The sequence below is a fragment of the Poecilia reticulata genome, chromosome 7 (genome assembly GCF_904066995.2).
Source record: "Poecilia reticulata chromosome 7, P_reticulata-male-v2, whole genome shotgun sequence".
NCBI classification, from domain to species: Eukaryota; Metazoa; Chordata; class Actinopteri; order Cyprinodontiformes; family Poeciliidae; genus Poecilia; species Poecilia reticulata.
The window spans coordinates 18257249-18266516 of NC_088836.1; positions in this window are offsets into that span (position 1 = coordinate 18257249).

The following is a 9268-nucleotide window of genomic DNA, read 5'->3' on the forward strand; positions in this document are numbered from 1 at the left end:
GCCTTAAATGCGATCTATAAAAATGAAATGACATTGTTATGTTTTACAGACAATACAAAAAACTGTAACTTTAACCTTATTTTAACTTCTTACTCTGCTTACAGCATAGGATAAGTGGTATGGATGTAAACTGATCCACTTCACTGCAGGTTAGCTCAAAATTGTTGATACTTCTGGCTGATTAAGATTTAAGAGTTTAAAATTGAACCAAGAAGTTCAAGAAATGACCCTGGTTCCTATAGATATAATCAACAAGTGGCTGGGCCACTCCAAAACATAAACATCCCTTACACTCAGAAGCAAAATGTTGGTAAAATTAAAAGATTTGTTTATTTAGAAAACTCTCTAGTTATTGTGCTAAAGGCTTAGGCTACTGATAACTTTTTTCTCATTTCCTTCTTGCATCATTCTCCAGTTTGCACTACTTGCCATTATAACAGCTGTGAACTTTGTTTTCTCTCACTTATTTTTCTCTGTACAGGAGCTACACCTGGTCTGGCATATCACTCTTCTTCCATTTCCCTTTCATGAATTTAAGTAATAATCCTAAATCATTTAATCTGTTATTTTTTTGTTTTCTTTTTTTCTCCTCTGTCTTCTCAAAACCCCAGTCAGTCTTGGCAGATGACCTCAACCCATTCGTGTTGAGCAAGGTTCTCCTGGCGGTTTCTTCCTGCTAAAGGGAAGTTTTTCCTCTCTGCTGTTGTTACATGCATGCTTGGCATGAGTGATTACTGTTAAGTCATTAATAAAACCCAAATAATTTTCTGCTGTCACAATGAGCTTATCCAAGATGATTGAATGCTACAAGTCAATGTCTTGACACAGTCTGTTGGGCTTTCTAAGACAGAAACTTTTGAAAAACTCCTTTGAATAAAACTACTTTAATTAACTGAGGTTCTGTTGCTCTATAATAATAGGATTTATTATAATATATGCATGATTGAATTTAATATATTTTTTAAAGTGCCTTGAGACAGCATTTATTGTGAATTGGTGCTTTATAAGTAAGTAAATTGAGCTGAAATGAATTCAGACTGTTTGACTAATCAATGTAGTTTGATTTTTATTTGCACATTTAGTTTGCCAGGTTTTAATTTGCTTTATTTAATTCAGATAATATTTATTGTGAATTTTTTGGGAGGTTTTGTATAAACATTACTGTTAGGGACAGTGGCTTGCTGTTTGATTCTCTATTTAGCAATTTGTTTTTCATCCACCAGCTGTGTTAAGAAAAAGAAAGAAAAAAAACAACCCAAAGGAACCCCTCATTGTTTAACAGTCTTTATTTTTTGTGGACACATGAGGTCATATGCAGTCTGTTCGGTCGTGTTAAAAGATATCAGCTTTACTATCTGCATGACGCAGGCAAATTTCAGGAAATGGCACAGACTTTTTCATTCCTGCTAAAGAACAGAACACCCACAAATCACAAATGATTCTCTTCCAATAATACCACTGGCTGATTTAGAGGCATCAACATGCACTGTATGCATGTTTGACAATGCATACAGTGTCAAACATGCATATGTTTGTTTCTGTGTCATGTGCACAGAGAGAAAACTAAATAAAAGCATGACGGCTGACAGCTAACTGAGCTGAATCTGTTCAGTACAGAAAACACCAAACGGACGAGGCACTTTGCCAGTTGTTGTGTTGGCTCTTCTGATGTCTTTTACATATGGAGCTGACCTTGCAGATGTGTCCAGCCTTTTTATTTATTAATTTTTTTACCTTCACTTTCTTAGGTTCATTACATGCTAGCACACAGGAATGCCCTTTGACAAGAAGTGGAAGGAACAAAGCACAAAAGGGAGGAAAGGGGAAAAAAAAGATAACCAATTGTGAGAGATGATTGTGCTTGTGGCCTAACAACAGCTGCTTCCTCAAGATTAAATTATAGTGAATGATAAATGACTGAACTAATCTATCGGTGTAGGCAATCTGTGCCAACACCTAGTCACTTCAGCCACGCTAATAATTTGCAGTATAAATGTTCAAGCCACTGTTCATCCATATGTGAAGGAGCTTTGATTTATGTGTTACAAAGTAAATATATAGAGGAAAAGATGTAATTTAATAAAAAAAAACATAATTGTGCAAAGGTGATGTAGGGTATGCCATTTTTGGTTTTCAAGATTCTATGTAGATCAGAAGCTTTGATACAAAGTTCCTGGGCAGGAACGTCATTGGAATTTGTGCTTTTAATAATGACATGATGGTCTAATTTTCAAACAAGGCAGAAAAACTGTAGGGATTTTAAAAAAAAAGAAGAAAAGATTATGAACACATGTTTGTTTTTATGTGAATTGCTTCACATAAAATCAATGATCATCATCGTTGTCCTGTTGGAACATCTAATAATGTCCAGGTTCCAGTCATCAAACTTGAACTCTTGCTGAGAAGAAAGGAAATTGGTAAGAATCCTCAGAAGGAGCCATCAAAGGTCAAACCTCTCATCTTCCCAGTGAAAAGTGAAAACCAACATAAGAGGCCTCTGTACCAAAGCTGATACTTTTAACATCCTCCACTTGGACAAGACAAATGTTTTGTGAGGACAAGCGTCAAGAGTTGGAGAAGGCAGATATTTGGTATTTAGTCAGAACGATAAGGGTGTTTCAAGGAGTCAATGAGAAGCTTTCAGACTGAGGCTCTAAACACACACCTACTGCATATTGCTTGTGAGAACCATAATCTCAGTGTTTTTCATGAAGGCTCTTTTATCAATGAGATACTTCAACTTATTTTTTTTCTCCATACACTGTTATCTTTGAGTTATGTCCAGGGATCTTCAGTTGTTTTTGTGGAAGAACACAGCAGTCTTTTAACACAGAGAGTGTGCCATATGAGGACACATTTGCCAGCCTTGGAATCCCAAGACTGATGGCAGAGTTTATGTCCTGAGCTGTTTGTTTTGATGTACTGGCTCTCTCTTACACACACACACACACACGCCCACACACACACACGCACACACGCACATGCACGCACGCACATGCGCACACACACACACACACACACACACACACACACACACACACACACACACACACACACACACACGCGCACGCACACACACACACACACACACACACACACACACACACACACACACACACACACACACACACACACACACACACACACCATTTCAGCTTTATGGTGACTCCCCTGTGCAACTGTGCAGCAACCTGATTTTGGATCATAAGGATGAAACTGGTGATTACACTGCTCTTTTTATTGTTCTCTGTTTTAGCTATATTTACTTGACTTATTCTTTCTTTAGAACGTTAGCTTAGTAAATATTTTAAAACTTTACAATCTGTTACACCTGGGTTTTTATGACAATGACATTGAATAACCATTTATTCTAGAACTTAATTACTATCCAAGGAATTAATCAAATGTAATTGCAAATGGGTAAAACTTTGGACCTCCTCAAATTATGGATGTTTTTTTTTCTCTTTACTTTCACTGTAAATGTGCAGACAAGAACAATATCTTATTCCTGCTTCAACTTTTTAGAATTTGAAACTTTGTGTGTTTTAAAGATCAGTACAACTTTTATTCCTCCTTCACAGTAGGAGTGATTTTAATGGATGCATGTAGCTATGGCACACTCAGTTTAGACCCTGTTTTCTTATTGAGGCCACATTGCACAAAAAAAGGGCCAATCAGTCTACAGGGACAAAGCTCTGGGACAGCCAAAGGGCCTTCTTATGTGGTTTCCTCCCTCCATGTTAAATATAGGTCCACTCTAGCTCCCTGATTAACCTACAAAATGAGGCTACCTTTCACAGAGCACTTGAACGCATCCAAAGTGGAGTGTAGCAGACTGAGAGACAGTGAAACAGAGTCGAGAAGCAGACGAAATCGGGCCATTTGCAGAAGGAAATGCTTTGCTGGCTGAGCTTGTGAACATCTGGTGACACTTGAGGAACCAGACTGGTTTGGATCATCTTTTTATGAATTCACAGTAGCATACACTTGAAAGACTTCTCGGGAAAGGATGACAAAGAGGTCTTCTGTAGAAATTGTACACTCAGTTTAAGTTTCCACCAGTAAACGATTTCAATTCATTGGAATTTTACCAGAAATACAGTAATTAACCCTTTTCTCTTTTTCATATTTTAGTAATACTGCTACTGACATCAGGAAACATAATTTAATAAAATTATAATAAAAACATTTGATGGAGTTTCTGGTTTCTGGAAACATGGCGGTGGCAGCATCTTGCTTGGGAGATCCTGATGCATATGGGTAAAGTGGTCAGAGTTGATGGGAAGAGGGATCAAGAGCAACATTGTAAGAAAACATTTCAGAGGCTGCAGAATGCTGTGATGGAGGTTCACCCATCCAACTGGACTTTGGTCAGCTGGGGCTTTTGTAAATGTTCTATATAAATAAACTTTGACTTGATTTGAGTTAAACCACCACAGCTAAAATACGGGAGGTTTAGTTAAAGGTATATTCTTGTGTCAGAATGTTCTAGATCTAAGTCTAGATGAGGATCTGTGGCAATTCTGTATTTAATAATCGCAAAAAAAAAAAAAATATGGCAAAATAATTTATTCTCTACATGCACAAAGCTGGTAGAGACATGATCCAAAAGACTTGCAGTTGTGGCAGTAAAGTCACAACAAAAAGTGATTCTATGAAGCGTTGACTCAATTTCAAATTGATTGATATTTTTCTGTCCAATTTTTACCGTCTTACTTTACAGTTATATAAGGATAGATTTACCACATAACATCCCCCTAAAATAAAGTAAAAGTTGGGATTGTGAAGATTTGAGCACTATAAATTTCTCTTTCATGTAGGAGTACATCTTTTCCCCAAATTACTCGTCTTTGTTTAAATTAGAAACAGGCACAATCTGAAACTCCTTCAGCCGCTGCTTTCTACTACTGCTACTCAGCTTTTGCATCTTTCTCTCCAGGCCCACATCCTGTTCTTTACCACATGTCCATAAACAGCAAGTGCACATAAGCGCTGCCAAAGAATATTTGCAAGTGAAGAGTAGGGTTGTGGAGATAGAGCACTTGCATGTGTGAGTAAATTTATTTAAACATTCAAATTAGCATAACTAGTAACACATGATGGCTGGCGTGCAGCTGCACATGACGGAGGATCATGGGAGGTAGATAGGAGCAGAAGCACCGAATGAAAGAGGACAGGGGCCATCTGTAGAAAAAAGCTTGACTGGCCAGGAGCCATGTCAGGGCAGACTGTAACCCCAGCAACAGAGAGAGAAATGTGGGAGAAAGGGTAAGCATGGAGGAGGAACATTGTAAAATTTCAGCTGGTCAAGACACTGTGTACTTGATGGAACTTAATGGACTTTTTTCCATGGTGTTTAGAGAAAAGGATATAAATAAATCTCAAGCACTTGCATAAAGCGTGTGTGTGTGTGTGTGTGTGTGTGTGTGTGTGTGTGTGTGTGTGTGTGTGTGTGTGTGTGTGTGTGTGTGTGTGTGTGTGTGTGTGTGTGTGTGTGTGTGTGTGTGTGTGTGTGTGTGTGTGTGTGTGTGTGTGTGCGTTTGTGTGCGTGTGTGTGTATGCGCCCACACATGGTTGGTCAAATACTGGCTGGAGGTGGAAATGGGGAGGAGGTGGGTTGAAGCACAGCTGAAGAGGGTGTATCTGTGGTTGCTTCGCCTTTTGAAGGGGCTCTTGCCAGGCGATTGGATCGAGGTAGAAAGGTGGTGCGTCCTGATTGGCTCGGGTGAAGGCGTGGATGCCGGAAGAGTCTTACAGGTTGAATTTCCGCCTAGGGCTTCATAACAGTAAAGTCTTAGAGAGTCATGGGATTATTTATTATGCTGCAGTAGTAAAACCAGGATATTCCCTGTTTTCCAGTCATGAATTATGTTTTAAAACACAATAGACAGCAAAAAGAAAAAAAAATGAGTTGAGAAGAAAAGTTCACAGAGGCTGATTATTAAAAATGATACTCCTCATCTTGAAACACTGGAGGCAATGCAGGATTTATATGGTTACATCCTGCCACACCCTGCTGAGGATTCAAACCAGGAAGATGTGCATGCTTCCAATAAGTATGTCATGTTGTTAACTTAACTTAAAACAATGGACATTTATAAAACAAAATAACTTTATAAACCGATGAAGTCCAGTCTCTCTGCTTCTGCAGAATGTTTCATTAAATTAGAGACGATTCTCATTTGTGGATTGTGAACCCACTTCATGAATAAATCCACGCTGGACCAGGAGGCAGCAACAGTTTAGCTAAAGAGCAGCTACGCATTTAAACCTGGTTCAAAGTTATGCTACATGACCTTTGCATGATTATATCACAGCACTTAACATGGGGAAAAGTGAAAACCTCAAATTGTGAAGCCACACAGTACACAGTAAAATCTGCTTGGACTCTGAGTTTTGTACATCCAGATATTGTGACAAGAGAGCATAGCTGCAAAAAGTTGAGAGAGATGACCTACCCCGCTGGCCACCCATCCACCTAGTTTGAGAGGCAATAAGTCATTATGAGTGAGACACACACACACACACGCACACACACCTACACACACACACAGATAATTACTTTGTGCCTGGAGCTCCTTGGTGGACTACCTGACCTCAGCTTACATCCTCTTTAAAGTGGCACATCCCTCATGAAGTGGGTCAGCGTGTCTTTGCTTCCTTTTTATTTTGCTGTCTCACATCCACTTCATCTAACGTTCTGCCATATTTTTCTTATAATCACAATAAGTAAATGATTAGCCCAAGTGAAATGTTGTTTCGTAAGCGGGTGCGTAGAGAATCTAATACAACACAAAATTTCTGAATTGTTCATTTCTATGAAAGCAAGGTCGCACAAGCAAAATCAGACTCATGCAAGTTAAGCACCCTTCTCATTGAAACACCCGTCTCTATGTTTCAATATTTATTCATGTCTCTTCCTGTTGACTGCTTCCTGCTTGAATAAATCATTGCTGAACGTTTCTTTTTGTGAAATACAATACACAAATGCATAAGCATTTGTTAAATGCTCAATATGAGGGGTTGTTGCAAAGTTAAAGGGGCAGTATCATGTAAAATCTACTTTTTGGACGTTTACATCATGTTATAAGGTTTTTCCCTCATCAAAAACATACCTGGCGGGTTGTGTTGATTCTTTCGTGCATGTTTGAGGAATTCTTTAATCTCCCATGGTAACCATTGAGCTGTGCAAAAAGCCCAGGGGAACCGAACACCGCCTCCAAGATGCAGAGCACCGTCTGACACTGACCCCTCAGCTCCCTAAGTCAGCAACCGCAGACTAGCCAGCAGCAATTAGCAAACACCTGGTGGAAATGCACATCTGCTGAGCTAATTGCAGGAGCTACTGCTGTGTACTATGTACTATGACAATAAAAACATTGTTAAAAGGTTAACAGAGGAGCGCTGTTGAGTCAAATTTCAAAATGTGTCATTGATTTTGACTGATTAAGACTTACTGAATTGACTATGCATTTCTGTATATTTGCCTTGAAGTGACTTTTGCTGTGAAATGAATTTGTTCAATAATCTGAATTGTACTGACGTGAGGTTATCATATACAAAAAACAGTGTGGCATCTAGATTTGCATATTTCCAATAAAGGTGTATAGATTGAAACTCTCCCAAATGTCACTTGACACTAAATAAAAAAAATGAATATGGATCTATTTTCATCAATCCTTCCTTGTATTATCTTAGCATTGCTACCTTGTTTCTGTTTGTATTTTCTTCTGCTTTTCCAAGTCTACAGGTCATTGTTTATTCATTTTCACACTTACTCAGAGTTAATTAATTACTCCCTCAGTGTAAATATACCTCCAGGTTGTTCTTGATCAGATTCACATTGATCCTCGTCTCCTTGTTTGTGCAGTCTCCTCCAGTTCATGCTCAGGAAGGTTTTGTTTACCCTACCATTGCCGTTTTGTTACTTTTGCTTAATGAGGTTTGCCTTAAACCACTTCCCTGCTTCCCGGTTCACTGATTAGGCACTTCTTCTTTTCAACAATAGGCTGTGATGCATTGTAAAGGACAATGCTACATTTTTTTGTGCAGATGTTTTTATTTTATGTAGATCATTACCTCTTGATCACATTTATTAATGTAGAAAAAAAAACGGTTTTTTTAAGTTGTAAAAATGTCATGAATGATGTTTGCAGTGGAGTCAAATGCAAAGAAATGTTGTTTTAATGAACACAAACCAGGAAGCAGATAACTTGGAAAGAGGCTGACAAAAAACAAGAGGACCTGATAAGTGACTTGCTAAAATAATCAGACTAAAGAACGATAAAGCTAAACCCAAAGTCCATAACAGCATAAAGTAAATTTCATCCAGTCTATTTCTCCTTTATTTAAAGGGTCCCTTATATTTCTGTCACACGACCAACAACTGCCATATCTGAAACCAAACTGTCTTTAAATAAAAACCATAGTGTTCTGCAGTCACTATTCACATTCGTCTTCCAAAAGTTGAATGCATGTTAGAAATGTTTAAACTGCAAGCTGATCACAGTTACATTATTTTACCTCCAGCTATTTCTGTGACACTACAATAGGAAACATTTAGACGAATAAGTAATTTTTGACTTCAATGTAGAATCATATTTCTCACAGTAAGTTAAGAGGAAAGTTTATGTGTGTTAGTATTAAAGAGACCATTTTGCTGATCTGTTAATGTGCTGATAAGACATTTTGGTTGCATGACCTAAGTGACTGTGTGTGCATGATATTTCTTTAACAGCCGTCTTCTCCAGCCTCTCAATCATCCCACTCATCTTTTTTAATCCCCAATCACTGTCATCTCTCAAAGGTGTCGCCTTGATAAATAATTCAGCACTGGCATTTAGGAGTCTGCCCTTATGAACAGAGAACACACACATTTAAAAGCCGATATCACACGTCTGGCCTCAATGTACTTTTCTGCCTGAGCAGAAACGATGGAACCGTGAGGTTCCATCGTGTGTCTAGATGAAAAACATGCTCAACAAAAGCAGAAAGCAGAAACGCCTTGTGAACAACAAGTGAGCTCAAAAAGCCACCACAAATGAAGGATTTCCCCTCTCAGCCGCAGCTGAATGAATAAAAGAGTGAGACATAATACAAGCTTTCAGGCAGCAGTAAATATAACTAAGGAATTATTTTTAATGACATAATAAGAAAAAAAAACAACAAAGATGCTGCTATGGAACATATTGAAAGGAACAACATGATTGTTGTAAATGCAACACTGCACGATGATAAGTAAAAGACAGCACAAACATACGACTGAGAA